Source organism: Ovis canadensis, chromosome 1 (genome assembly GCF_042477335.2).
Source record: "Ovis canadensis isolate MfBH-ARS-UI-01 breed Bighorn chromosome 1, ARS-UI_OviCan_v2, whole genome shotgun sequence".
NCBI classification, from domain to species: domain Eukaryota; kingdom Metazoa; phylum Chordata; class Mammalia; order Artiodactyla; family Bovidae; genus Ovis; species Ovis canadensis.
In genome coordinates this window covers 177652033-177661179 of record NC_091245.1, presented here as the reverse complement: position 1 = coordinate 177661179, position 9147 = coordinate 177652033, and the positions used below count along the sequence as shown (strand labels likewise).

General features: G+C 41.9%; 1 pseudogene; it reads left to right on the top strand.

Moving 5' to 3' along the window:
- The first annotated feature begins 8097 nt into the window (after positions 1 to 8097).
- Positions 8098 to 8889, top strand: LOC138430798 (high mobility group protein B2 pseudogene; annotated as a pseudogene).
- The last annotated feature ends 258 nt before the right edge of the window (positions 8890 to 9147 follow it).

Below are 9147 nucleotides of genomic sequence, written 5' to 3'. Positions count from 1 at the left end.
GGACACGACTGAGCGACTTAGTAGCAGCAGTAGCAGTGGCCACAAGACTGGAAAAGGTCAGTTTTCATTCCAATCCCAAAGAAAGGCAATGCCAAAGAATGTTCAAACTACTGCACAACTGAACTCATCTCAGACGCTAGTAAAGTAATCCTCAAAATTATCCAAGCCAGTCTGCAACAGTACATGGACCATGAAGTTCCAGATATTCAACCTGGATTTAGAAAAGGCAGAGGAATCAGAGATCAAATTGCCAAGATCCATTGGATCATAGAAAAAGCAAGAGACATCCAGAAAAACATCTATTTCTGCTTTATTGACTATGCCAAAGCCTTTGACTGTGTGGATCACAAGTTGTGGAAAATTCTGAAAGAGATGGGAATACCAGACCACCTGACCTGCCTCCTGAGAAATCTGTATGCAGGTGAGGAAGCAACAGTTAGAACTGGACATGGAACCACAGACTGCTTCCAAATTAGGAAAGGAGTAAGTCAATGCTGTATAGCGTCCCCCTGTTTATTTAACTTATATGCAGAGTACATCATGCAAAATGCCAGCCTGGATGAAGCACAAGCTGGAATCAAGATTTCTGGGAGAAATATCAATAACCTCTGATATGCAAATGACACCACCCTTATGCAGAAAGTGAAAAAGAACTGAAGAGCCTCTCGATGAAAGTGAAAGAGGAGAGTGAAAAAGCTGGCTTAAAACTCAACATTCAGAAAACGAAGATCATGGCATCTGGTCCCATCACTTCATGGCAAAGAGATGGGGAAACAATGAAAACAGTGTGAGACTTTATTTTCTTGGGCTGAAAAATCACTGCAGATTGACTGCAGCCATGAAATTAAAAGACAATTGCTCTTTTGAAGAAAAGCTATGACCAACCTAGATAGCATATTAAAAAGCAAAGACATTACTTTGCCAACAAAGGTCCATCTAGTCAAAGCTATGGTTTTTCAAGTAGTCACGTATTGATGTGAGAGTTGGACTATAAAGAAAGCTGAGTGCCAAAGAATTGATGCTTTTGAACTGTGGTGTTGGAGAAGACTCTTGAGAGTCCCTTGGACTACAAGGAGATCCAACCAGTCCATTCTAAAGCAAATAAGTTCTGAATATTCATTGGAAGGACTGATGCTGAAGCTGAAACTCCAACACTTTGGCCACCTGATGCAAAGAACTGACTCATTGGAAAAGACCTTACTCATTGGAAAAGACCTTGATGCTGGGAAAGACTGAAGGCTGTAGGAGAAGAGGACAACAGAGGATGAGATGGTTGGATGGCATTGCTGACTTGATGGACATGAATTTGAGTAAGCTCTGGGAGTTGGTAGTGGATGGGGAAGCCTGGCATGCTACAGTCCATGGAGTCACAGAGATTTGGACATGACCTAGCAACTGAACTGAATTGATTAATTAACAAAGTGTAAAAATTACTAACACATATATGTGGAATCTAGAAAAATGGTATAGATGACCTTATTTGCAAAGCAGTAACAGAGACACAGGCATAGAGAATAAATGAATGGATACCAAGGGGGAAGGGAGAGGGTGGGATGAACTGTGAGATTGGAACTGGTATATATACATTACTATTTATAAAGATAACTAATGAGAACCTCCTGTATAGCACCGGGAACTTTACTGGATGGCTTCTGGTATCCTAAATGGGAAAGAAATCCAAAAAAGAAGTGATACAAGTATACATATGGCTGCTTCACTTTGTTGTACAGCAGAAACTGACAGCAGTGTAAAGTAACTATACTCAAAAAAAAAAGAAAAGAAAAAAGGAGGGGGGTGGTGGGGGAAGACATGGCATCTTTTTAACACTCCAGGTACAAAAATGTATGTTCAGGGAGAAGAACCACCAACCAGATTTACAGTCCATGTCCCTCATCAATCTCCATGTCCACACCCTTGCTATGTGGTTTGGGATGGCCCCTTGGATTTGACTCACTTTGATTTCTTGACTCCTACCCTGGATTCATGCCTGTAGTCATGATACCGTGGACAATGGGTTCATTCATCTTGACCTTCAGATTTCCCCTGCCCCCTGCCACCTTTCCTGGGCAATTAACTTTACCCACATGCTCAATCTCAACCCCTACCCTGCCACCATCTCCCAGTTAGCTTCCTAGTTATAATCTCAACCCACTCTGACTTCTAGGTCCTTGTAAATTGTCACATGCATGGCTGTGTGGCCCAAGGAGGAAGAACTATATGTACTTTCCAATCCACAAGGTGAAATATAAAATCAATTAACAGAAAAAGACTCCTTTTTATATTATGGGAATTAAGCTATTACTGAAAAAATTGAATAAAGCTGAACTAAAATTTTGAGGGAAAAAAAGGAATTTCACCTGCTATTAAATTGAATACAAATTTTAAAAGGGATGCTGAGATACAGAATTTCTACTGATTACTTTATCAGCACCTAATGCTAACACATTTATGAAAGGCAATCAGTACAGCAAGTATATCATTCATCACAAAACTGAACAAAGAAAAGCATCTATAGTCAAAGGAAGATTTTTTTTCCGTCTCATTTGGCCCTGCCAAAAGCTTTTCTAAAGCATCCTGTAAACATGAGAAAAACAAGCTAACTATGCCTTTTCTACCATCAGAGGAAACCCCCGGTTTTCTGAAATGCAGCAGCATCTCCATCTTAACAAAACAAAGCTCTTACAGTGTGAAATTTAAGTTAGGTCAGTGAAAACTGACATGGTTAGCACACTCATTACTACCCATATCTGGAAACAACACAGTAAAAAAGAACATTTCTGAGGCCAACTGACCCTCTCAGAAGTCATTTTACACATTTCCTATCTTCCCCAAAGCATTAATAATCTCATTTCTCAGTTATTAGACATTTATTTCTGGCAGATTACTTTCTAATTAAATTAACCTTATCAAACCAGTAGTAGCTGTAAGAAATGCAAGCAATATAATGAGTTGAGTTACAAAGATAGTGTCCAGAGAAATTTATTTTCCAGTGTTAATTTTTGGCTTGACATTAATTGCTAGCACAAGCCCTATAATAGTGCCACACCTCAACATGCTGGATGCTTTATGATGCCTTATTTGTGATGTCCTGAATACATTCTAGAGCTTATTATATTTTCCCTATTTCTGACCCATGAAAGATGGAATGTTATATATTTTCCACTTTGCACTGTTTAATTTGCTTGATATTATCAACAGAAAATGCATTCTATAGGTCATGGTTTCCTTTATTTCTTATAATCCATTCAAGACAGATAGCCCACACAGCTTCAATTAATAATGCCAGAAAAAAAGAACAAGAGGGAACATTGTTTATGTAGCACCTGGGCTGGGAATACTAACAAGCTTGGCACATCAATCATGGCAACATCCTGTAATTCCAAAGTTCACCTTGAAGTTTGCATTGCATTTTACCATTCCTTTTAAATGTGTCTTTGCCAAAGTAAGCAGCATAACTTTTTACTTCATTCTACTATAGAGAAGTGAAAGTCGATCAGCCGTGTGACTTTTTGCAACCCAGGGACTGACTATATAGTTCACGGAATTCTCTAGGCCAGAATACTGAAGCGGGTAGCCTTTCCCTTCTCCAGGGGATCTTCCCAACCCAAGGATCAAACCCAGGTCTCCTGCATTGCAGGTGGATTCTTTACCAGCTGAGCCACAAGGGAAGCCCAAGAACACTGGAGTGGGTAGCCTATCCCTTCTCCAGAGGATCTTCCCGACTCAGCATTCTAGGCTTAACCAACTGAGCTATCAGGGAAGCCCAAAGTGAAAGTGAAAGTCGCTCAGTTGTGTCTGATTCTCTGCGACCCCATGGACTGCCCATGGAATTCTCCAGGCCAGAATACTGGAGTGGGTGGCCTTTCCCCTCTCCAGGGGATCTTCCCAACCCAGGAATCAAACTGGGTCTCCCGCATTGCAGGTGGATTCTTTACCAACGGAGCTATCAGGGAAGCCATCAAACCACAGCTTTATCAATATGCTAAATTTTCCAGTGACATACATATTTTGGCTCAAAACATTTTTCTTTCTTAATTTATTTGTTTTTATTAATGAATCCTAAAATTGCATGCAGGTACACTTTCTTTAAAACGTGGAAAAACTAGTCTCCCAGATAGCAGAGGACAATATTTTTTTCTTTTTTATTGGACTCACATTGACTAAATAACCTTGGAAGTTCCAAATTGTGATGGTGATGAATAAGGCAACTGTCCATAAGATTTTTAGATATTACTCAAATTTGGCAATATGACTCAGATTTACTAACACAAATATATTATTTTCAATGCAATATAACTTCCGTCTTATAAATGCCATACCTTAGCAGATTAAATTAGCAACTTGGTACAGATTCTCATTCTTTTTAGAACTTCAAGTTATATATTCTTTTTCAGTTATATTAAGGCAGATCAAATTTTTATAGTTATGCAGATAGTGATATAAGATTACTGCATCTATAGTGAAATATGTGTTATGCTCAGTCCTAGGTATTGGAGCACACCACTTATATACTAGACAAAAATCCTTCTTTTGAGTCATTATAGTTTAGTTTGAATGTGGACAGAAAATAAATAAGTAACATTTAACATACAATGTTGTATGTTATAGGTTTCTCTGATAGCTCAGTTGGTAAAGAATCTGCCTGCAATGCTGTTATATACACAGGGTTAAGTGCACTTCCCAGGTGGCAAAGTATGTAAAGAATTCACCTACAATGCAAGATACATGGGTTCAGTCCCTGGGTCGGAAAGTTCCTCTGGAGAAGGGAATGGCAACCCACTCAGTATTCTTGCCTGGGAAGTCCAATGGACAGAGGAGCCTGGCAGGCCATAGTCCCTGGGACTGCAGAGTCGGACATGTCTAAAGCAACTGAGCACAGACACATAGGGTTAAGGGCTATGAAAATATAAAACAGGAAAGAGGTTAGGGTCCACAAGAAGCAGGACTCGTGTTGCGTTTTTAAAAAGGGCAGAGTAAGAATTTATGGAGACAACACTTTTACATCAAAACCTGTTGCATGCATGGAAGAAGCCATGCATAGCGCTGAAGAGGAAGCACAAAGAACAGCAGGGCAATGGCTGTGAAGAGCATTTGGCAAGTTTGAGTCCTAGTAAGTATGTTGAGAGGACCAGACAGAATAAATGAAAAGAGAAACAATAAAAAGGAAAGTCCATAGAGATGAAAGGAGGAAGTGGTGGGCTTATGTTACAACACAGCCTACTCTCTATGGTGACACCCTCTGGAGTTGTGCGGTTGTTCATGGCAGCTAACTCCAGGTGAGCTGGATTGCCTAGGACTTGGTGGGGTCCCAAAATGACTTTGTCTTTTACTCTGAGTAAAACGAAGAGACACTGGAAGATTTTGAGCCACACAGCAAAACGTTCAGACTTAAAATTTAGTAAGATTACACTTGCTGCCTAACTTCTTTCCTTAAAAATAGACAAAAAAGGGACTATAGAGGAAACTGGGAATCCTAATAGGAGGCTTGGTTTCATTAAGTTAGACAAGGCTGTGGTCCTAGTGTGATTAGATGGACTAGTTTTCTGTGAGTATGGTTTCAGTGTGTCTGCCCTCTGATGCCCTCTTGCAACACCTACCATCTTACTTGGGTTTCTCTTACCTTGGGCGTGGGGAATCTCTTCACGGCTGCTCCAGCAAAGCACAGCCGCTGCTCCTTACCTTGGACAAGGGGTATCTCCTTACCGCTGTGGTTCCTGACCTTCAACCTGGGATAGCTCCTCTAGGCCCTCCTGTGCCTGCTCAGCCACCGCTCCTCGGGTGGCTCCTCCCAGCTGCTGCCCCTGGCCTCAGGCTCGGGGTGGCTCCTCAGGGTTACTGCCCCTGGCCTCGGGCACAAAGTGGCTTCTCCTGGCCTGCCCTGACCTCGGACGCGGGGTGTCTGCTCCCAGCCACTGCCACTGACCTCAGACGCAGGGTAGCTCCGCTCGGCCGCCACCCCTGACCTCCGACACAGGGTAGCTCCTCTCCGCCATTCCTGGGCCGTCACAGCCTGGCACTCTAGGCCGCTGCCCCTGACCTTGGAGGTGGGGTAGCTCCTCTCGGCCACCCTTAGTGATTAAATTAGAGATGAAATTGCCAACATCTTCTGGATCATGGAAAAAGCAGGAGAGTTCCAGAAAAACATCTATTTCTGCTTTATTGACTATGCCAAAGCCTTTGACTGTGTGGATCACAATAAACTGTGGAAAATTCTGAAAGAGATGGGCATACCAGACCACCTGACCTGCCTCTTGAGAAATCTGTATGCAGGTCAGGAAGCAACAGTTAGAACTGGACATAGAACAACACACTGGTTCCAAATAGGAAAAGTCGTATGTCAAGGCTGTATATTGTCACCCTGCTTATTTATCTTATATGCAGAGTACATCATCAGAAATGCTGGACTGGAAGAAACACAAGCTGGAATTAAGATTGCCAGGAGAAATATCAATAACCTCAGATATGCAGATGACACCACCCTTATGGCAGAAAGTGAAGAGGAGCTAAAAAGCCTCTTGATGAAAGTGAAAGAGGAGAGTGAAAAAGTTGGCTTAAAGCTCAACATTCAGAAAACGAAGATCATGGCATCTGGTCCCATCACTTCATGGGAAATAGATGGGCAAACAGTAGAAACAGTGTCAGACTTTATTGTTTTGGGCTCCAAAATCACTGCAGATGGTGACTGCAGCCATGAAATTAACAGACGCTTACTCCTTGGAAAAAAAGTTATGACCAACCTAAATAGTATATTCAAAAGCAGAGACATTACTTTGCCGACTAAGGTGCGTCTAGTCAAGGCTATGGTTTTTCCTGTGGTCATGTATGGATGTGAGAGTTGGACTGTGAAGAAGGCTGAGCGCCAAAGAATTGATGCTTTTGAACAGTGGTGTTGGAAAAGACTCTTGACAGTCCCTTGGACTGCAAGGAGATCCAACCAGTCCATTCTGAAGGAGATCAACCCTGGGATTTCTTTGGAAGGAATGATGCTAAAGCTGAAGCTCCAGTACTTTGGCCACCTCATGCGAAGAGTTGACTCATTGGAAAAGACTCTGATGCTGGGAGGGATTGGGGGCAGGAGGAGAAGGGGACAACCACGGATGAGATGGCTGTATAGCATCACAGACTCGATGGACGTGAGTCTGAGTGAACTCCGGAAGATGGTGATGGACAGGGAGGCCTGGCATGCTGCGATTCATGGGGTCGCAAAGAGTCGGACATGACTGAGTGACTGAAATGAACTGAACTGAACTGAACTGATAGGAGGCTATTGAAATAATCCAAGCAAGAGATGGTGATGGCTTAGATGGGAGGGTTAGAATTGGAGATTGTGAGAAGATATTGGAACCTGATTATATTTTTTCAAAATTTGCTATTAGATTGACTAGAAGATGAGAGATAAATAGAAGAGTCAAAGACTGCTCCAGTCTGTAGCCTGAGAACTGGAAGAGTAAGACTGTCATTGATTGAAGTTGGCAAGATTGCTGGAAGAATGAGTTTCAAGGAGGAAAGCTCTGAACTCTTTTTAGACATACTAAGATGAGAGCTGGAGTTAGGGAGAGGTCTAGAGGAAAACATACATTTGAGAGAATACAAAGTCTAGGGTGAAAAAATACATATGAGAGAATACATTAACAAGAGAGAAGGTATTTAAGCCATTAGACTAGATAAAATTAACAAACATATTCTAAATTCACTGGTATAGAACCCAGAGGACCTGATTTTTGGTTTCAGCTATGTCGGTTTGGACATCACATAATTTTACTGTGGCTCTCACTTCTATATTCAAAATAGATAACCAACAAGATCCTTCTGAAAAGAACATGAAAGTCTGTTCAACATTATGTGGCAGCCTGGATGAGAGGGGAGATTGGAGGAGAATAGATACATGTATATGTATGGCTGAGTTCCCTTGCTGTCTGCCTGCAACTGTCACAACATCGTTAACAGACTATACTTCAAAATAAAATAAAAAGTTTAAAAAGAATTTCAGGAACCAGTTCACGCCGGAGCCAGGGCAGCAGCGCAGCGGTCAGAAGCAGCCGCTGCGCGGAACTCTGAGGAAAATCTTTCACCAGGTGGACAGGCAGCCTCCGCCGCAGCAGCAGCATCATCATGGGGAAGGGCGACCCCAACAAGCCGCGGGGCAAGATGTCTTCCTACGCCTTCTTCGTGCAGACCTGCCGCGAGGAGCACAAGAAGAAGCACCACGACTCCTCAGTCAATTTCGCAGAGTTTTCCAAGAAATGTTCCGAGAGATGGAAGACCATGTCGGCCAAGGAAAAGTCCAAGTTCGAAGACATGGCAAAAAGTGACAAAGCTCGCTACGACAGGGAGATGAAAAATTATGTCCCTCCTAAAGGTGACAAGAAGGGAAAGAAAAAAGATCCCAACGCTCCGAAAAGGCCTCCATCTGCCTTCTTCCTGTTTTGCTCCGAACATCGCCCAAAGATCAAAAGTGAACACCCTGGCTTATCCATTGGGGATACTGCAAAAAAACTGGGTGAAATGTGGTCTGAGCAGTCAGCCAAAGATAAACAGCCGTATGAACAGAAAGCAGCTAAGCTAAAGGAGAAATACGAAAAGGATATTGCAGCATACCTGCCAAGGGCAAGAGTGAAGCGGGAAAAAGGGGCCCTGGCAGGCCGACAGGCTCCAAGAAGAAAAATGAACCAGAAGATGAGGAGGAAGAAGATGAAGATGAGGAGGAGGAGGAGGAAGACGAGGAATAAATGGCTATCTTGTAATGATGTGTGTGGAGTGTGCGTGTGTGCTCAGGCAATTGTTTTGCTAAGAATGTGAATTCAAGTGCAGCTCAATATTAGCTTCAGTATAAAAACTGTACAGATTTTTGTATAGCTGATAAGATTCTTTGTAGAGAAAATACTTTTTTATAAATGCAAGTTGTGGCTTTTGAGGGGCTACTACCATACAGTTAGAGTTTCAAGCTTCTGATGTTAAATGTTTCTAAATATTTAATGATTTCTTTAATTTCTTGACTTGTGTATGGTAGCACAGCAAACTCATAGAAATTAGCATCAATAGCAACTTTTGGGTTTTCTAGAATGAGAATGTTGCATTTTGTTTTTTTAAAAAAATTTTTGTAATAAAATTATATTTTTTTAAAAAAAAAAGAATTCACTGTGGCTG